Here is a 22,573-nt window from a genome sequence, read left to right on the forward strand (position 1 = left end):
TGAAGAGTGGTCCTTGTTCTGGATGATACACCTACCTTTGTTGAAGGTGGCATCATATCCACTGTCACATAATTGACTTATGCTCAACAGATTATGCTTCAATCCTTTAACAAGTAAAACATTATCAATAGTATAATAGGGCGAAATACAAACCTTACCTACACCAGTTATCAGACCTTTCTAATTCCCTCCGAAAGTAACCACCCCACCAGACATAAGGCTTAGGGATTGGAACATAAACTTTTCGCATGTCATGTGTTGTGAGTAGCCACTGTCCAGGTACCACGACTGGTGTTTCTTTTCTTTTTTCAAGGAGATTTGCAACAAGAATTATTTTGCTCTCAGGTACCTAAATCTTTTTGGGTCCTTTTTCCTTGTTAGCTTGTGGGTGCTGATAAGCACTGGATAAACCCTTTGATGGGTTGCCCTCTTCAAGGAGTTCCTTGCACTTATGAGTCTCATGACCCACTTTTCCACACAAATAGCAAACATTGACTTCTTCAGCATGCACAACCTTTTTGCCTTTGAAACCATGGCTAGATTTTTCTTTGAGGTTTCTTTGCACCTTAATATCTTTTTAAAGGGTTTCTTGACCACCAATAAATTTGCCTAGGTTATCTCTCAAGGTTTCTATCTCCTTATAGAGTTTTTCAATCCTAAGAGGTAGTTCCTTGCGCTCTTTTTCTGAATCGTCAAGCGTTGTGGTTAAGGATTTCACCCTTTCTTCCAAGTCTTAAAAATCTTTAAGAAGAATCTTTTGTCTACTGGATACCTTTTCATTCAGTAATGCCTTGAGCACCTTACAAACAGAGGTGTCCTTTACATCACCAGGTAAGGAGGTTCCCAAGACAAAGTTATTGAATCAAGATTCTTGTTGGCTCTTAAAGCTGTAATCAGTGGTCTCTACTTTCTAGATAAACTTTGTAAGATTTTATCCATGTGATCATAATTGTCATAATGTCTACCTAGAGAGCAAAGCTCGTTCAGGATGGTTTGGAAACATCCAAACATGGTTTGGGCATCTTCTCCTTCTTCCATACTGAAGATTTCATACTTATGCGTCAGAAGGCTAACCTTTTATGTTTTGCCTCACAGGACCCTTCTTAGATAATGGCAAAGGTGTCTCACATCTGTTTGGAACTTTTGAAGCTATGAACTTTGGAATATTCCTCTTGTGATAGAGCTCACAACAGAGCGTTTCTTGCTCTTGAGTTGAGAAGAAATCTAGATTCATGATCATCCGTTCATTTATCCATGGAGATCTTGTTTTTCTGAGCGTCTAGGAGAATGTGACAGCCCTTTACTACAACATCCCACATATCAATGTGAGTGGATTCAAAGAAGGCAATCATCCTTCCTTCCAGTAGTCATAGTTGGCTCCCTTGGACATGGGAGGCTTGTTCACATCAAATCCTTCTTCCATTGTTTTAGGAATTTTCTTTCCTCTACTTTGACAAGAGCTCAACCCGGAGGCCAAGCTCTGATACCAATTCAAGTACTTGAAACACACTAATAGGAGGGTTGAATAGTGTGATATATAAAAACTTCATCTATCAAATACTTTGAAGGCTTTTCTCAAATAGATGTCAATGGATGATAGGTTTTGTCCAAGGAGTTTGAAATCACTTTGTGCTGAAAAAGAAATTCACAAAACTTGGACGCAGTAGTATAGAAGTAAACTATAGAAGAAAAAAAAACTAATTATATAGAAACAGTAAAGAGAACACAATTGTTTTATACTGATTCCCCCCAACACTTGGGCTGTGTCTAGTTCTCCTTCAAAACTTTAAGGATTCCATTAATAAAATGGGTACTCTCTAGGCCACTAATGACACTACCCTTAATTTCCCCCTGAGATTAAAACCCAAGTATTTTTTGTCACTAAGCCATTTGTGGCTTTCACAAACAATAAATGTTTGATAGCAAATTTGTTCTAATCACTAAAAGAGTGTTTACACAATAAGCTTAAATGCTATGATACTTGATAACTTAGAAAATCTAAGATTCACTCAATTTGCTCAAGTTTCTTTCGTCCAACTAAACTGACAGCATTACACCACTTTGCTTGTTTTGACTCAGATTATTCTTTTTTTTGGTGATTCAACTTTCTATCACAAACGTCTTCAAGCCTTATATAGAATTTAAAACTTTGATCCATTGAGAGATCCCAATTAGTTGTTATCTAATAGTTTGGTGCTTTACACGAGGCATGTTCCTATGAAAAGAAAGTGTGGGGACAACAAACATCTTTTACAACATATTGTCAAAGAAGTACAACTTGCCAGTGTCACTTTGTGCTCAGAGATGACTTTTCAATGTACAAATGAAATACAATGAAAACAACATAGGCTAAAAGGAATTAAGAATGTCAACACAAAAAAATTCAAAACTTCGCGCTATGGCACAAATTGCTTACTGAACCATGGACGTTACTTTCTGATGATTACTTTCAGTACTTAAGGATCGAGTAATTGTTATATTGCCTCTGGCCTATGAGCCTAGTGCTAAAGCACTTGTCTTCTTAGGATTGGACGTTGAGGCAATATTGTCCAATGACTGATACTTTAGCTATCGTTCAGAGTCTTTCTATTCATGCTTTCTGCTTGTATCTGATAGAGATAGATAAACTTCTAGCTTAAGCATGAAAGGTTAACTCATAAAATTTATACATTGTTAACATCAAAACCTTAGAGATTTAATTGTTTGGTACAGTCCAATATGACTTGGATGCAGCCATACTTAACAAAAAGTGTTCAAAATCATACTCCAAAATTGAAAACAAGCATTGTATCGAGTGGGCATTATTGACTCATTTAAAAGATAAAACGCTAAAGTGAATCTTTTAAAAGATAAAGGATCAAAATGAAATTTATTAAAAAGATAAGGAACCAAAAATATATTTTGGCCAAAAGGTTTTTCCCCAAGTACAACAATTTTTGGTCAATATGTATGGCCTCTTCAATGTCTTTTCTTCTTCAGTTTTTTAAAAGCAAGTTTACTTAGTTAAATGAATTGATTTGATAATCGATTCCAAATTCAACCAATTTGACAAGATAGTTCAGATCGATTATGATAACACTTATTAATATTATTCTAATAGATGAGTATTAGAAGAAAGTCTTCATCCTCTTATAACTAAAAAGTAATTATAAGTTGGATTTTTAATTGTATAAGATTATAGCATTGTTGGATGAAACATGACATGCTTGAAAATTTAGGGGGCAAGAAAGACAAAAAAAATCTTCTATCGAAAATGTGCATGCTAATTTTTCCTTTTCATGATAATCATCAAGGAAACCTGTTTTGCATGGTATGTTTTAAGATTTTTTCTAACTTTCCAAATTGTATTGTCATTCTTATTGTTGTTGTTATTATTATTATTATTATTGTTGTTGTTGTTATTGTTTATGTTGTTGTTGTTTGTGTTTGGTTCAATTATAGTTAACACTTTCTTCTTCTTAAAAATAAATTTCGAAAAAAAAATTGGAGAAAGACTTTAAAATAATTAAGAATTATTATTTACTAAATGGAAATAAGGAAAATGTATTTTTTCTTTAATTAAGAAAAAAGACAGGCGAAAGTAGCTTAAAAAAAGTCAGACACCTTCGTCTCCATATCTCTCCTCTCAAACTAATTAACATGAGATAAGAAAAATAGTTTTAAAAGAACTTTTATTGTCAAATGTCTTTATTTTAAGTGTTTTAACATTAAATTAATTTTTAAGCTATAAAAAATTTGGAAACAATGTGGCTGGAAATTTAAAAACTAGGCAAATGTTACTAATATTCGGTAACCATCCAAGAAGTTGAAATTTTTTTAACTCTTGTTGAATTAAGGGATAGTAATAAATAAGTCTCATGGCTTTCTAGAATATTGATAAAAAAAAGTAAATAATATACAAATTAAAATTGTGAAGACAAATACCAAAGACAACATCAACACATGTTGTTAAATCATTTAATAGAAATATTTCATAAATTGGTTGTAATATTGGTATACATTAAGAATAATATTGATACTACTAATCTTCTTTAATTTTATAATATAACCTCGTTATTTAATATTCAAAAGAATTTTGCATTAAGAAAGATAAGGGTTAGATATATTACAACATTTATCTTATCAATAATCAATCACCCCAAAAGCTAAATAAGCTATTTGGAAAAGATAAATTAACAGTTCACATTAAACCTTTAAATCTTTGTTTGGTAGTTGTTCTGCCAAGTGAATATGGAAAAATCCCATAGCTCCAGTACGAAACTTGTTTTGATATCTCGTTTCTAGAGTTAGAATTTCACCATCTTTAATCTCAACAGAGCCCGGTTTGGGATAACAACCTGACATTCCAACTAGGTAACCTTTTTCATTTCCTGCTTCCTTTCCCGTTCCATATTTTGGTGTTGAAGTACATAAAACCCTTCCATCCTAAGTTAATCAAAGACATAAATTTAGCAAAGATGCATTACAATAGCATCTTACAACGATATAGTATTAATGAAAAAAGTTATTACTTAAGAATATCTGAACCGCATAAAATTTAATAAAAATTTATTTTCAACAAATCATAAAGATTATATAGGAATGAATACATATATCAAATATCACCTGTCCATAAAGAGTTGCATTGACAACACCAGTATGCATATGAGAAGTGCCATATATAAGATAACCACCTTTTTTCATTGGGATGTTTGCTTTCTTAACATGAGGGGAGTCACCGTGACCAATTCTTGGAATGGTATATTCTGCCTATAAGAAATTAAGAAATATATGTTACCAGCTTCCTCAAAACAAAGTAATAGGCTACTATTATGGTTTGTAATTTAATTGAGGCTTAAAAGTCCATTTATCATCTACTCCCTATGTACCTAAATATAAGACTATTTAACTAATTCACACCCTTTAAGAAAGTTGGTTATTATAGTTAGTAACATTAATTTTTTTAACAATTTGTACTATTTTTCCCAAATTACCCTAATTTTATTGACTCATAATATCTATCTTTTCACTTAATTTCTTTTAAACCTAATTAATTAGCGTGTATATTTATCTTTTAAAATTGTCTTTTTATCCAATCCTTATAAGAGAGATAATGTATTTATCTTTTAAATATATAATATTTATTGAAAATTAATAAATTTTATTTGGGTAAAAAAATAATTAATGCAAAAACCAACTTGAAAATAGTACTTTATAAAAAGGGAAAAAAACTAAAAAAACAAAGTTTTCTATTTAGCGAGGGATGGATTGTTAAATAGTGTATCTTGAATAAATTCTCTACCTGGCAATCATGAATTGTTGATGAGCCATTTGTTCTCACACGATCAGTTGTATCAAGTATATAAAACTTAAGTGGCACTTGGTGTTCATCCCAATCAACCCACCTTATTTTGTATCTCAGTGAAAGCTTTCTCGTTGGGCCATGAAAACCCTTTCTTAATTTGCATTGTAAGTTATCTTTACAACAAAAAAGTCCTCCTTTATAGTTTAGGGACAATGGTTGCTCATTAATGTCTCTTGTGACATTATAAAAGTCCTTTGGAAGATTAAGTAGGTCACATCTACATTCTGTGCAACCTTTTCTACTATATGCACCACGTGTATCGATAGCCAGGATGTCGAACAACCATTTTTCCTTAAATCCATGTGGAATATTTGTAGGGTTACCAAATTCTACCGCAAAAGGGTCTGGAAGATTTGAGGATGTTCCTCTTGATTCTCCACCTAAGCCCCAATAATGTGGAAGCATAAAGCCTCTGCATGCACCATCATTTCTTGTGTAATTGATACCTTTACTAATGTCATGAGATTGCTCAATGTACCTTGACATGGTAATATTTTCATTGTACTTTATTGCAAACCAATGATGAAGATAGGTTTCATACAAAGGTACAGAATTCCCATCTTCATCAACTAGTTCGGCATCAAAACTCTTGACCCCAATATGACCTTTTGGAAACTCAATATCGTAAAGTGCTTTTGATGCAATTTTTCCTGGTCCCACTTCAAAACTTTTAGACACAAAAGTAGCCGATTTGATATGATTTTCAGACTCTAGGAAAATTGAGTATGTTGTGCCAGAGAGAACCATTATTATTGATAATGAAAGTATCATTACTTTAGAGATAATCCTCATATTAACCTGTACATAAATCATTAGGTATTAAGAAATTAGCTATGAAAAATATTTGCAAAGTCATTCTTCTTGGTAATCTTGTAGATAATTCAAACAAATTTTTAAAAATATGAAAACTAAAGTAAGAATGAAATAAGAAGACAAAGTATTGAAACATTGACAATAAAAATTGCATACCATTAAAGAAAAACATGAAGGGATGACCATGGCGAAGATTGGGTTTTCGATTAAAGTGTACAAATGTTGAAATTGTAAGGGGTAAATTTATGTGTATGCAACGTTGTTGCTTTTATATATAGTAGATGGTTCGATAACAATATATCTGGTGTAACTAAATGCCAAATCAATACACACGTTATTGTTTCTTTCTGTTTGATGTATAACGTATTTTTGAATTTATAGAATAATGGTTTAAAGCAAATTTGATAAGCATTGACCAAGTTGGGTAACTATGCATACTATTAGGAAACTTTTATAGCTATATATAGGTGTAAAAACAACTTGATATATCGGTTTATTTGAGAAAACTCATGCATAGAAATCTTCTTTAGGTGGTCTAATTTTTTGAGTATTTTTTTATTTTGTTCCTTATTTTTCTTTTCTTAATATGAAACTATGCATGCATTTTATTGATATTTTTTAACTAAAATCTTGTTTAAAAAATATAGATGAAAAACATTATTTAAAATTTTAAAAGGAATAAGAATATTTAATTCAAATAAATGCATACAAAATATAATTAGTTAAACTTTAGTAGGAAAAAGACTAAATTTAGGAAAGTAAAATGTAAGATATATATTTGATAACCTAACTTACGATTTATTAAAGATAAGAAAATTATTTTTAAATGTTATTAATTGAAGAAAGTTAAGATTTGATAATTAAAAAATTTACATAAATAAATTTTTATACATGGTAGTAATTACAGATGGTGTTGGATGAGAATAGGTTGCATTCCAGTGTTATTATTTGATTGTATGGACTAACTTATGCGATTGGACTTTTCCCTTGTTATTGGGGGGTTGGGGGGGAGCATTAGTTTGTGTTTACATTGTTTTTAAAGGTTACACTTTTCTTTATATTGTGGTGTTTTTTTCCTAATTTAAGTAATCCCTTGTACTTGAGGTTTTTATCTGGCAGTGCATGGGGGTTCTGGGGCACTAGAGGGTTTTGCATCATCTAATTAATTTAGCACATTGGTTGTAGCTTTGGTCTTTTCGTAGACAGTCATCAACATGAAAATTGTGTATCCCTATTTAAACAAAATTCTTTCAAAAGCTTGAGTTTTAACGATGAAAAATATTCAAGAAGAAAACATTAAGTTATCTGAACCAAGCTATCTAGTAATGGTTGCTTTAAGTGTGCTTTATAATATACAACTAAACTTAGAAAAATGGGGAAGATGTGGAGCATTAGCCTATGGTGGAAGTTTTCCAGACATAGATTCTACATAATCAAAAGCAAAACTACTAGAAAGAGAGTTGTCCAAATTAAGATGGAAAGGAAAACACGTTTTATGAGTGAAACTGAAAATATAACAAGCTATATGTGATCAGAAGCATGATGTTAGGGGTATCTTTGGTAAACGGACATGTATTAGAAGCTACACATGAATAAGGGATCATCAGAGTATGTAGTGCAAAAGACACATGTGAAAAGAAACATATATATCCCATTCAGAAGCACACACTAGAGCCTAAAAGTCAAGATGTTTGCAGAAGATATACGAAAGCACTAATTTTGAAGGTAAGAGTTCTCCATAAGAAATGAATAAATTTTGAGGAAGGAAACTCAAAGAAGACAATAAGTCTTGACCAAATATAAGCAAATAGAAGATCGAAGATTATAGCACAAGGCACTACAATAACCTTAGCATCCCAATAAGACATGTTGCAGATCAATCTTTTGAAGATTTCCAATGATTCTAATTCAAAAATCATGAGAATCCAATAAGACTACACAACTCAGCACCACAGATACATTTCAATTTTGAAAATTTAAAGTTGACGTAAACCATGGGAAAAGTAGCGAAGAGCAAAGAAACCCAATAAGAGTTTGAAGCTGCAAAAGAGATGGAAGAGAAAACTAGAGCTGAAATGCTAATGGTATGAACATGGACAACTTATATGGTATTTGAATTTCAAATTCTACCTACATCAGCCATAAAACAACTAGCTTTAAGGCTTATATATGGAAGCAAATTTGAAGAAGCTCCTTACAAGGAACAAGTTCCAAATTGAGAGGGTAAAGCGAGAGCCATCCTAAGAATACCTTATATTAGAATAATCCTCCTTAGTAAAAACATTGTTGGTGGAGCCAACTAGACCCAAATCCATAGAAATGTCTATAAACACTTTCATTAGATGATCCGAAGTAGAAAACATCTTAGAAGGTGCAGTTTCCTTCCCTTAGGATAGAGGGAAGAACTCATAAGAATAATTAGAGGATTACTACTACTAAGGGTGTGAAGTTCAGGGAGGCTTTTTGAAAGAATACCTGGGTAGAGCCTACAAAGGATTAAATAATACTAGGTGAAAAGCCTATAAAGGCTTATAGAATACGAGGTGAAGAGCCTATAGAGTCTTAGAGAATACCAGTGTTCTTGCCTATAGAGGCAAGCAAAAAATACTAAGTACTTCACAGATTTAGAATACTGGGTTGTGGTTTTGCCTCCAGGGACAAGCTAAAAATACTATTTGACCCCAACACCTTGTGTACGTCCAGTTGTCCTTCAAAACTTGAAGGGTTCCACTAATCAAAACTTTGATGACAACCAAGTATTCTCTATGCCAATTCCGACTACAACGAGTACTCTCTAGGCCAGCCCTAACACTACCCTTAATCTCCCCCTAAGATTAAAACTCAAGTATTTTTTGTTACTAAGCCACTTTTGATGATTACTTTCAATACTTGAGGATCGATTAATTATTCCATGCCTTTGGACTATGAGCCAAGTGCTAAAGCACTTGTCTTCTTAAGACTAGTTATTAAGGTAGTATCGTCCAATGACTAATATTTTAGCTATCATCTAGAGCCTTTTTATTCATGCTTTCTACTTGTATCTCATAGAGATAGATAAACTTGAAGCTTAAGCATGAAAGGTTAACATGTAAAATTTATACTTTGTTAAAATGAAAACCTTACAGATTTAATTGTTTGGTACAGTCGAATATGACTTGGACACAACCAAGCTTTACAATCTCCCTCTTTTTTATGATGACAAAAAGTATCAATTTTGATACAATAAAGAATAAGATGAAAAGTTTAAGATCAAGGTACCGGGAGTGTTTAAAGTGTACTTTTGCACACCACTTACTCTTTTGTTTGTGTATTTGAAGAATGTAACTTTGTCATACAATAAACTTGTTAAGCATTAGAGCATAAGGAGATCTTTCAAAGACATAATCAAAGAAAATATGTTATCAGAATGTATGAGAAAACTATGTTGAGATAAATGAGACTCTCCTTGAGTTCATTGCCTTGTGCATGTATTAGAGAATATGTATTAATCAGAGCATGCATAGCATATGTGTAGAAGAATTTTAAAAAAAAAGTGAAAACACACATATATGACCACCATAACACTTGTTTTATTAAAAAGACAAGTTAGTACAAGTGCTTACAAATAAAAAAATTCCTATTCTACTTTCTCCCCCTTTGTCATTATCAAAAACGTGGATTTAAAGAGAAAAAGGACATGACTAGACCACCATTGTCAACCTTTAAGGATGGAGGTTGAGGAATGGAAGGTGGTGATTTTTGTGGCGAAAGTGGAGGCGCATAATGTAGCTCCATGTAGAGCTTGTAGGCCTTGGATCTTATTCATCACTAGAGTCCTTTGCTTCTTGAAGATCACTGGAGGCATTGGATCTTCTTCATCAGTGGCAATGGGGTGTAGCAAGCAAATGCTCAACTCCCCCTTAGGCTGGTCTGAAATTTAATTGGATTGGGCTTCTCCCAATTAAATTAAAGTTATCTCCCAACACACACATCAAATAATGTTCTTAATGTATGTGAAATTATAAAACTACCTCTAATACAAAAACTAGTCTAGGAGCCCAAAAATAATGAATCCCTACTCTAATATGTACAAAGATAAGTGGTCTCATACTTAGGCCATGCGTCAAAAATCTACCATAAGGCTTATGAGAACCCTAGGCCTTCTTCAGCAGCTCTAGGCCAATCTTCTTGGAGTCTTCTACCCAATGCCCTTTGGAGGTAGGATTGCAACATATTCACTAGATTTGTATCAGTCTGTGGGTGACAAGTGATGGAGAAAAGGAGCTTAGTTCCTAGCTTATCCCATAAAGTTTTCCATAAATGGCTAAGGAACTTAACATCTCTATCAGATACAATAGCCTTAAGCGAACCACGAAGCCTCACAACTTCTCTAAAGAAGAGTCTTGAGATGTTACTAGAATGACCTACCTTGTGGCATGGTATGAAATGTGCCATCTTGCTAAACCTGCCCTCCACCATAAAGATAGAGTCTACACCTCTCTAGGTCCTATGAAGCCTAAGAACAAAGTTCATATTAATATCTACCCAGGTTGCAGATGGAATGGGTAAGGGTGTCTATACCCTATACTTGGCTTGTAATCAAGCCACACACCTAGTGCAATACCTATGGACATTTTTTTCATATAGGGCCAAACAAAATTTTCCTTGAGGAAGACAAAAGTCTTATCAATTCCAGAATGCCCCATTAGCCCACCCTCATGGCTTTCTTTGACCAACAACTTTCTAATGGATCCTTGGGGTATACAAAGCCTTTCATCCTTCAACAAATACCCTTTAGCAATTTAGAATCCATCTTGGGCCTTGTTCCCACAGCTAGCATAGATGGGAGAGAAGTACTCATCAAAAACATACAATTCAATTATGTTATCAAATCCTAAAATTTGAGCTCCAAGGGAAGAAAGCAATGTGTGTCTCCTAGAAAGAGCATCTGCAACCACATTGGTCTTTCCCTTTTTGCATTTGATAACATATGGAAATTGCTCTAGGAAATCTACCCATTTTGCATGCCTCTTGTTTAACTTGCATTAACATCCAATGTACTTAAGTGATTCATGATCACTATGAATAACAAACTCCTTAGAAACAAGGTAATGTTCCCAAGTTTGGAGGTTCTAAGGCATAAAGCTCCTTATCATATGTGGGGTAGTTGAGAGCGACACCATGAATTTTCTCACTAAAGTAAGCAGTAAGGTGATGCAATCCTACCCCCCAAGGGCATTGGATAGAAAACTCCAACAAGATTGGGCCAGAGATCCAGGAGAAGACCCTAGGGTTCTCATGAGCCTTAGGGTAGATTTTGGACCCATGGGCTAAGTATGAACCCACTTATCTTTGTAAATATTAGAATAGGTTTTCCTTCTTCTGGGCCTTTTTATTTTGGCCATTTTTTAGGTTTGCAAGGTACCCTACAAATTAAGGGCACCCTACCCTACAAGTTAATGGTACCCTAGTAGTATAGGGTTTTAGCCTTGTCTTTCAAGGCTTTTTTTAGTAGTCTTTGTAGTAGGGAATTATTTTTGTATTTTCATGTATTTGGAGGGGTGAGCTTAGCTATTGGAGGAGTGTGTGTTCATATGGGGGTGAGTTTAGCTATTGGAGGGGTGTAACACTTACTTCCCAAGGAAGCTTTCTTCTTTCATGTATTTTGGCATAGGCTGAGCTTAGCTATTGGGGGGGTGTAACACTTGCTTCTTAATGAAGTTTCTCAAGGGTAGACATAAGTCAAGATGAGAGGGAACAAATAAGGGAAGAAAAAAGAAAGAAAATACTAAAAGAGTTAAGAAAAGAAAAACATGTCTCCTATAGTAGTCATGACTCTTGCAAGAACCTAAGTGAAGAACTTAGTGACTATTATAGAGGAAGGCATAGGTCACATCCTAGACCTCACTCCCATAGGAGAGAAAAGGAAAGAAAGTCTCAAGAGGCTAACATTAACCTCTCATACTTCCATGGGAAGGACAATGTAGAGGCTTATTTAGATTGGGTTATGAAGGTTGAGCAACTCTTTGCTTGCCATCATACAAGTGAGGAAATGAAGGTTCATTTGGCTACCCTTAGCTTCCAAGGGTATGCCCTCTATTGGTAGACTTCCCTTGTTAGGGAAAGAAGGATTCATTGGGATCCTCCAGTATAGTATTGGAATGACTTGAAAAGTTCCATCAGGAAGAGGCACATCCCCTCCTACTATGAAAGGGAGCTTATGGACAAGATCCAAAGGCTTAGACAAGGGAGTATGAGTGTTGAAGAGTATAAGCAACAAATGTAACTACTCCTTTTGAGAGCTGGGCTTAGGGAAGAGGAAAGAACAAGTATTGCTAGGTTCCTTAAAGGACTTAATATGGAAGTGAGGGACAAGGTTGAGCTTCTTCCATATAGGGACCTAGATGACCTAGTCCAACTTTACATAAAGGTAGAGCAACAACTTAAAAGGAAGCCTATGTCAAAATATTACTGCTCTCACTCTTATCCAAAGAAAGACCAAGGTCAAGGCATCTTAGAGGCTGAACCTTCTAAGCCCAAAGACAATAAGAGGGATGAGGAAGGAAAACTAGAAAAACAAAAGAAAAAGAAGGATAGTAAGACCTTGTCTTCAAAGGACAAGGGGAAGGAAAAAGAGGAAAAGGATTCCTCCAAGAAGATTTTTAAGAAGGAAAATAATTTTGCAACAAAAGGTGATATCAAAAGAGCACTCATTCTTAAACAATCCTTCTACCTTCTCCTATCAAGGGAAACCTCCCTTAGCACTGCCATACCTCATGAGCTTGAGGGACTGATAAATCAAAACCACCATCACCAACATGAAGATCATCACTTATGTGTTTCATGCAAGGATGAATTTAAGCGGAGGAGTGTTTCTGAAAGGTATATCCCAATATGTGGAGGTTTGATTTCCCTTGCTGCCGATTGAATCCCTGAATTTTCGCAAGACTAGTAAGTCATTGAAATTGATGCAATCCTACCCCCCAAGGGCATTGGATAGAAGACTCCAAGAAGATTAGGCCAAAGATGCAAGAGAAGGCCCTAGGGTTCTCATGAGCCTTAGGGTAGATTTTGGGCTCATGGGCTAAGTATGAGCCCACTTATCTTTGTACATATTAGATTAAGGTTTCATTAATTTTGGGTCTTATATTTAGGGCTCCATAATGTAAGTAGGGTACCCTAGAAATATAGGATTTTTCAGCCCTTGTATTTTAGAGCACCTAAACTAGTTTTTGTATTAGGGGTAGTTTTGTAATTTCATATGCACTAAGTGAATATTTGATGTGTGTGGTTGGAAATAAATTTAATTGAATTGGTAGAAGCCCAATCCAATTAAATTTTAGAGGGGGAGGTGAGCATTTGCTTACTACACCTCATTGTCACATCATAGAGTCACACTTTGTGCATGTCCTTCATGCTTTACATGTCTCATGACACCTAAGCACACTTAGTGGAGAATCTTGGAATTGATCTTGGATTAGTGGGCTGAACCATAACTAAAATTCACTAATCATAATTAGTGAAATTTTAGCTCCAAAGTTTGGTTCCACAAATTCAATTTCAAATTCAAGTAATATTTGAATTGAAATTCAAATTTCCCTCCAATTTTGTGTGATACTTAGGCTATAAATAGAGGTCATGTGTGTGCATTTTTTTAACTTTGATCATTTGAATATTAAACTTTAGATTTTAGAGCTCTTTTATAGCATAAAATTTCGTACTCCTCTCTTCCTCTCCCTTCATTCATCTCCTTCTTCCTCCAAGCTCTTATCCATGGCCTCCTATGGTGGTGAGCTTTTTCTAGACTCATCTTCTCCTTGAAGTGGTGTCTCCTCTCTATCTCTTCCTTCCCCATTCCGCTACCATTCATCTTCCAAGAAGCAAAGGAATTCATTGATGAAGAAGATCCTAGGCCTACAAGCTCAAATGGAGCTTACATCAGAAATGCTCAAATCAAAGTGGCCTTTACATAATACTATTAGGAATGAATCCGAATGTACTGATTTGCAGTTGCCACTAATGCTCTGAATGGTGAAATGAATGGTAAAGAACTTCTAGAAAAATAATCATATATAGATGCACAAGATCATAGTGCCTTTACAGTACAGGCTTGACACAAATATCAAACAAACATAAGACCCGGATTATGGTCTATCTGAGAAAGGAAGTCCGAATTTCAGTCTTGACTAGTGAAAATACATCAAGCTTATCATTCTTTATACTAATTTGGGCAATTGGCTTTGTTCTTACCCATTGTTTCTTGTTTTTGTTTAGATTATGCTTAGAGTTTTGAATTCTAATAATTTGAAAGAAAGGTGGTATAATGTGTAAGCCAGATTCTGAATTAGAAAGTCCATATCCTAATCTCTTTAAAAAATTTAGTTGATCCTGCATATAGGCTCTGTTTGTTTAAAGTTGTGTGTAGCAATGGAGCATAACCTTCAGGTTTTTATGCTTTCAACAAACATTTGTGTTCTATTTCTTTGATTTCCAAAAAAGAAAACTCGGTTGTCACTTCCTATACTCCTTATGTGGGAAATTCAACCAACTGACTGTCTTTAATTGAAGGAAAAACAATGAAGTCATGAATTTTCTTTGGTTATTGTTTCCACATTTTCATTAGTAGCTCATGTGAGGGCCTAGAGAGGCCCAAATAAGTGTTTTTTTACAGAGTAGATAATTTAGATATTACAACTATAATGTTATTCAATTTTATTTTATATTTCCTAAAATACTAGATGATGACAAGTGTATGATTGTTATTCATTAGAGTTATTGTATAATGTAAGCTTTGCACTCTATTGAGAAATGAAGGAATGAAATCTGAATCTTATCTTATTCTCTTTCATTTTTCTTTGTAGCTTTAATGGTGTTTTCTAAGAAGTAGCAGTGGTAGAGTAGAATCACCATTCTATCAGTAAATGCATGAAATGTTTGCTTCTTCACCTAGGTCCTTGTTCAAATTGGCACTGATGATCCCAGCCTTCCTCTGGTTACGAATCCTATCGTGCATGCTACCCAAGTATGGTTACAAATTAACCACTGCTTGTTATAAATTCTCTGCTACTACATATTCAAAGTTTTATCTTTTTGTTGAATACTATGCTTCAGAAACTATAAAGTTCTTGCAATCTGGAGCCCCTAATGTGTATAGGGAGTGAATTCCAATAGAAGTACTATTTGCTCGAGTCTTGCCAATTGCCACCAGGGCTGAAAACAAGAATGAACTGGAAGAATGGAAATCACCAATTCACAAAGAAGTTGATGCTTAAAATCAAAGTGGAGGGGATTGTTTGCTTCATCACTGAAGAAGAGTTTCTTTAAGTTCACTAAGAAACAAACATCAAATTTGCACGTGCACAAGAGAAACTTGACCACCTTTGCATTTCAGGCTTCATTTTTGGATCTAGACAAGACTCACAAGAGTCAAGGAGGTTTGAAGCATTCATCAAGACTGATGGAATTGCTCTATATTGAAATTCTGATACTGGGGACAGATGTCGTACAGGATGTCACGACATCGCGCTTCAGAACATGCAGCTTGTATATGACCGTATGAACAGATTAAACAAGTAAATAACACAAGAGGATTGTTAACCCAGTTCGGTGCAACGTCACCTACATCTGGGGGCTACCAAGCCAGGGAGGAAATCCACTAAAATAGTGTTAGTTCGAAGATCTAACAGCCACTGTTTACAACCTTCTCACCTAACCACTACCCGTGCAATCTCTACCTAAGAGCCACTCTTAGATATGAGAAACCCCTCTCACTCCCTCTCAATCACTCTCCCGTGTTTACAATTAATTCAAATACACACCAGAGATTGCTCTCTGAACAATAGAGATCAACTCCACACACTATAGAGATCAACTCTACACACTCAGGTCCAACACTTGATGTTAGAGTAACATCAAGGTGGCTCACAAAACACTCAAGTCCCAAAACTCACAAAATAACTCTTCAATCCCGGACTTGGTGGAAAACTCGTGCAGCCTTCATGTTTATATAGCAGTGTGCGTTTCTGGGCTGCAACAACTTGCGCTGGATGAGATCTATCATTTTCCTGAAAATCTGCACTTAAAGATCTAAAAGATACAGTTTGATCTTTTAGTTTTTATCTTTAATCTTTAATCCCTGAACGAACTATTCAAGTTTGTAATTCGAACTTTAATTATCTTTTAATTCGTTCCTAAAGATAGATCGCCAAATCTGTTGCTAACTGCACATTAATCTGTTAAAGATATAACAGATTTATGTGTCCAGTATTTTCGGGCCGGATGTCAGGACATCGTGTCCGACATCGTGGATCCTGCACACTCTGTTAAAGATATAACAGATTTATGTGTCCAGTATTTTCGGGCAGGATGTCCTGGACATTGTATCCGACATCGTGGATCCTGCAGCTTCAATTCTTCATTTGACATTTTATCTTGCCTTGTGCATTGTGCAGCCCGATCTGATTCCTTGACATAACGTTGGACATCATGTGCAGCAACTCCAGCTTTCCTTCATTGTCTAAGTGCTTATGTTTTAACAAAATCTTAGCCAATCTTTTAAACACTCAGTAGAGCTAAGCACTAACAATCTCCCCCTTTGGCAAATTTTGTCTAAAACATACTTAGACACTTCCTGAGCAGGTACGAGTAGTTATGCAAGTGGGATCAGCAACTTTCATTATCAGAGTAATCAAGCACGGCGGTATCTGTAGAGGCGACAGCAAAATTCTGCAAGTTGCAAGTCGTTTCCAGGATGTCAAGACATCTCACGTGACATCAGCTTTCTGCTCCCCCTGTCTCCATGCTCCTACTGCTGTGAAGCAGTTCACTGCAGCATCTTCTATCAGCTACTAGTCTTTTCCAGGATGTCAAGACATCTCATGTGACATCAGCGTTCTGCTCCCCCTTACTGCAGCATCTTCTATCAGCTTACATCAGTCTCCCCCTCAAAACCATATACATACAACTCCCCCTCAAAATCATGAATCATGCATACATCGTATCCTACTACACAAAATCATGAATCATGCATAATACTACTTATTGCATACATAGTATTCTACTACTCAAAATCATGCATAATATAATACTATTACTCCCCCTTTTTAGACAGAATTTGATAAAAGTAGAATGCATGCAAATATTACAGACCAATAGCAATCAACTGTTCAAAGGGACATGCCCCTATAACTAGTAAGAGTAAAAAGCAAAAATAAAGGTCTGATGGTCATGGGGTGGCTTCAGAATCATCATCATCCGATTCTGTATCCTCTGCTGCATCTTCCTCTTCCTCAGCTGCCTCTTCTTCTTGCTCAGCTGCTTCTTCTTACTCAGCTGCTTCACCATCATCAATGCCACTGTCTGTGAGTCTTTCGATCAGCCGTTCCAGCTCCATTTTCTTCTCTGTGGTGGCTTTGATGGTTGCTTCCAGCACCTTGCATGTGTCCTTGAGTTCAGCAATCAAGGCATCCTTGGATACAGCACCTGAAGCAGCAGCTTTCCCTGATGTCGAGACAATGTCTGGGACATGTGTCCCCTCAAACAGTTTGTAATGCAGGGATATAGGAGATTCTCTCTTCATCACAGAGTCAATGTTGTTTAAGATATTGGGATGTTGATTCAACATAATGCCACACAATACAGTTGGGAAGGCAATGGGTAATTTGACAGCAAAAGATTCTGAATGCTTAACAGTTTGATCAAAAATATAGTTTCCAAAATTAAATTTGGACTTGGTTCCAACAGCATACAGAAATTTACCCAAACCTGTGGCAACAGTGGAAGTGTGATTGGTGGGTACCCAGTTTGCAGCGCCAATCCTATGCAGAATTGCATACTTCACACTCAGCTTCCCTGCAGAAAGCTTCCCTTTCTTTGGCCAATGCTGGACTCGTTTGGCAGTGATTTCCTTGGCAATCTGATGCTCAGAAACATCAATATCCACCACTCCTTCAGTAGGTCTGCCCAGGTACTTGTTGATCACAGCAGGGGAGAATCTAACACACTTTCCTCTGACAAACACTTTCTGATAATCATCACTTTTTCTGTTTGTTATGTCAGAGGGAATGTTGACAATGAATTCCCTGACTAGGCTTTCATAACAGTCTCCCAACTTGGTGACTGTCTTCAGTAGTCCAGCAGCCTTGATGAGGTCCATGATCTCCTTGCAAGCCAAGGCATCTCTTCCCAGTTCTCTTTCAACCGCAAGTCTGCGTTGATATACATATTTCCACTTTTCAACATTGCCAATGGAGTGGAAAGAAATGTTGTCCAATGGAGCATCAGGAACATTTCCAGGCACCTTTTTCCCTGATTTCTTGGCCCGCTTGATGTCGAGAACATCTAGTTCGACATCATCATCAGAATCAGATGAGGAAATTTCTTTCCTCTTCTTGGAAGGGATTGCAACTTTGCTCCATCTGGATGTGGTAGGAGTGATTGGTGTGCTCTTCTTCTGTGCCATAGTTTTGATTCGTCCAGACCTAGTAATGGGGGTTTTCCCTTTTCTGCTTTGTAACCTTTCTGCAATGCCAGGTGCCAACCTGTTGGCAATGGGTTCCTCATCAGATTCTACTTCTTCAAGGTCAATGAGGTCACCTGGAGCAGGTTCTGGTGCCCTTGGTGCAGGGGTCTTCTCTGTGGCTTGATCCTCTTCCTCTGTTGATCTCTCTTTGCTGGAAGAAGAGGGGACTTCAGCATTTGGGGTGGAAGATGTTGGAACATCTTTGTCAGCATCAGGGACAGAAACATTCGGGGTGGAGGATGTTGGAACATCTTCACCAGCATCAGGCACAGCAGCATTTTTCAGAATGTTACTCACAATACTGCGGATCTTTTTATCCATCTCCGGGTCTACTTCCCTAGGACTTGTTGCAGGGCTAGGGTTTTCAGAAATCTTCACTCCCTGTTGTCTTTTGGGAACCAGTTTCTCAGGAACAGGGGCTTGACCAGGAATCATTTGTATGGGTTGGATATGGAATTCAGGTTGTTCCTGGTTTGATGGTGCTTTGGTGGATGATGGAGATGATGGTACAGAAGGCGAACCAGGTGATGAAGTATCTTTTGGTGAGGTAGCCATGGAGAAGCAGAGCTTTTGAAATGATTTCGTGAAATTCCGAGAGGTGTTGGGGAATGCTGATGAAAACAAGAATGCCACGAAAATATAAATTTGAATGAAGAATGTAGAGGGGCGTGTGAAGCAACGGTCGAATCTGTTTTGGCCCAATAATGAATGTGATATTAACGTTTGAGCACATTCAAATAACAGTAATTGCTATAAATCCTCTAGCAGACAAATGCCCAGCTTGCCCCTCAGTTTTTCAAACTGATTTGCATCCAATGCCTTTGTGAAAATATCTGCTATTTGTTCCTCAGTGTCAACATGCTTCAGTGTGATCACTTTATCATCAACAAGATCTCTAATATAGTGATGTCTAATGTCAATGTGCTTGGTTCTGCTGTGTTGAACAGGATTTTTTGAAATATTAATAGCACTCATGTTGTCACAGTACAATGTCATGACATCTTGTTCGACATTGTACTCCTTGAGCATCTGCTTCATCCAAACTAGTTGTGAACAGCTGCTTCCTGCTGCAATATACTCTGCTTCTGCAGTAGATAGGGACACACAGTTCTGCTTCTTGCTGAACCATGAAATAAGATTGTTGCCCAGATAGAAGCATCCACCAGAAGTGCTTTTTCTGTCATCTGCACTTCCAGCCCAATCAGCATCACAATACCCAACCAGCATTGAATCTGAACAATGACAGTACATAATCCCATAGTCACTGGTGCCATTTACATATTTCAGAATTCTCTTTACTTGATTCAAGTGACTTATCTTGGGATTGGCTTGATATCTTGCACAAACACCTACTGCATAGGTGATGTCAGGTCTACTAGCTGTTAAATATAGTAAGCTCCCAATCATGCTTCTGTACAGACTTTGATCAACACTGGTGCCAGCTTCATCTTTTGTCAGCTTCAAGTGAGTAGGTGCAGGTGTTCTTTTATGGCTGGCATTTTCCATCCCAAACTTCTTGACAATGTTCTTTGCATACTTGCTTTGTGAGAGGAATATGGAGTCTTCCATCTGCTTTACTTGGAGTCCCAGAAAATAAGTCAGCTCTCCAACAAGACTCATCTCAAATTCAGATTGCATCTGTTGGACAAAATGTCGAAGCATCTCATTCGACATCCCTCCAAACACAATGTCATCAACATATATCTGTGCTATCATCAAGTTTTCAGCATCTTGTTTGACAAAGAGAGTCTTGTCAATTCCTCCCTTCCTATACCCTTGCTGAGTAAGGAACTCTGTTAGCCTTTCATACCAAGCTCTTGGAGCTTGCTTCAATCCATAGAGAGCCTTCTTGAGCCTGTATACATGATCTGGATGAGTTGGATCTACAAATCCCTTTGGCTGCTCCACATAGACTTCTTCATCCAGGTATCCATTCAGAAATGCACTCTTCACATCCATCTGGTACAGCTTGAATTTGAGGATGCAAGCTACACCAAGTAACAGTCTGATGGACTCAAGTCTAGCAACAGGGGCGAAAGTTTCATCAAAGTCTACACCTTCAATCTGAGTGTAGCCTTGAGCAACAAGTCTGGCCTTGTTTCTGGTTATAACACCTTCTTCATTGGTTTTGTTCTTGAAGATCCACTTGGTGCCAATTACATTAGTTCCCTCGGGTCTAGGAACTAGCTCCCAAACTTCATTCCTTTTGAATTGCCCCAATTCTTCTTGCATAGCATTGATCCAGAACTCATCAGTCAGTGCCTCTTTCACATTCTTGGGCTCAATTTTGGAGACAAAGCATGAATTGGAGACAATCTCAATCTCCCTTGATCTTGTAGTGACCCCTCTGTTTGGATCTCCTATAATCAGCTCCTTGGGGTGCATCTTCTGGATTCTAATGGAGGGTCTCTTGTCAGGTTGATTGATGTTTGGTTCATCTGGAGCAGAATCAGAGTTTTCTGCATTTTCTGCACTTTTAGCTGTATCTGCTACATTGTCTCCCGATGTTCTGACATCTTCTTCGACATCCTTCTTTCTTGCTGGAGTTAGATCATCAACAACCACATTGATGGATTCCATCACAGTTCTGGTTCTGGAATTGAATACTCTATATGCTCTGCTGTTTGTAGAGTATCCCAGGAATATTCCTGCATCACTCTTGGGATCCATCTTTCTCCTTTGCTCTCTATCTGCCAAAATGTAACATGGACTTCCAAAGATGTGGAAGTGCTTGACAGTTGGCTTCCTCCTTTTCCAGATTTCATACAGTGTGGTTGGAGTCCCTCTTCTAAGTGTGACTCTGTTGTGGATGTAGCATGCTGTGTTCATGGCTTCAGCCTAGAGATTATAGGGAAGTTCTTTGGCATGAAGCATGACCCTAGCAGCTTCTTGCAAAGTCCTGTTTTTCCTTTCAACTATGCCATTTTGTTGTGGTGTAATGGCTGCAGAGAACTCATGAGTGATGCCTTCAGATGTGCAGAATTCAGTAAACTTGCTGTTTTCAAACTCTCTGCCATGGTCACTCCTGATTCTCTTGATGACACAGTCTTTTTCTCTTTGAAGTCTTAGACTCAACTCCTTGAATACTTCAAAGGTGTCTGATTTTTCTCTGATAAAGTTGACCCAGGTAAATCTGGAGAAATCATCCACAACAACATAGGCATACCTCTTTCCTCCAAGGCTTTCAACTTGCATAGGCCCCATCAAGTCCATGTGAAGTAGTTCCAGCACCCTGGAAGTGGTCTGATGTTGAAGCTTCTGGTGGGACATCTTGACTTGCTTTCCAATCTGACATTCACCACAAATTCTGCCTTCTTCTATTTTCAGATTGGGAATGCCTCTAACAGCACCTTTGTCAATGATTTTCTTCATGCCTCTTAAGTGCAGATGTCCAAATCTTTGATGCCATATTCTGACTTCATCTTCTTTGGAGGATAGACATGTGGAGGAGTAACTGGTTTCTTGAGGTGTCCATAGGTAACAGTTGTCCTTTGATCTGCTGCCCTTCATTAGAACTTCACTCTTCTCATTTGTCACCAAGCATTCTGACTTTGTGAAGTTTACATTGAATCCTTCATCACACAACTGACTGATGCTGATCAAGTTTGCAGTCAGTCCCTTCACCAGCAGTACTTTGTCCAGACTAGGAAGTCCATCATGGGCTAGCTTTCCCATTCCAGTGATCTTTCCTTTAGAGCCATCTCCAAATGTCACATAGCTAGTGGAGCAAGGTTCAATGTTCACCAGGAATTCTTTAACTCCTGTCATGTGTCTGGAACAGCCGCTATCTAGGTACCAATCTTCCTTAGCTGATGCTCTAAGTGAAGTATGAACAACAAGACTAACAGTCTTGTGTTTTGGAACCCACACCATCTTCCTTCCACTGCTGCTACTTTGAGTTCCATGATGTGGATGGC

The 22,573-nt window shown here is 36.9% G+C and overlaps 1 non-coding gene across 1 annotated transcript; it reads right to left on the minus strand.

Annotated features, from left to right (window-relative positions):
* Positions 1-1,348: 1,348 nt before the first annotated feature.
* LOC100807696 (uncharacterized) lies at positions 1,349-6,136 on the minus strand. Its single transcript, XR_005890678.1, has 5 exons — positions 5,496-6,136; positions 5,282-5,435; positions 4,606-4,745; positions 4,192-4,425; positions 1,349-1,480 (listed from the first exon to the last, which is right to left on the minus strand). It is a non-coding gene; the product is annotated as an uncharacterized protein (transcript).
* Positions 6,137-22,573: the final 16,437 nt, after the last annotated feature.

Source organism: Glycine max, chromosome 3 (assembly GCF_000004515.6).
Source record: "Glycine max cultivar Williams 82 chromosome 3, Glycine_max_v4.0, whole genome shotgun sequence".
NCBI lineage: Eukaryota > Viridiplantae > Streptophyta > Magnoliopsida > Fabales > Fabaceae > Glycine > Glycine max.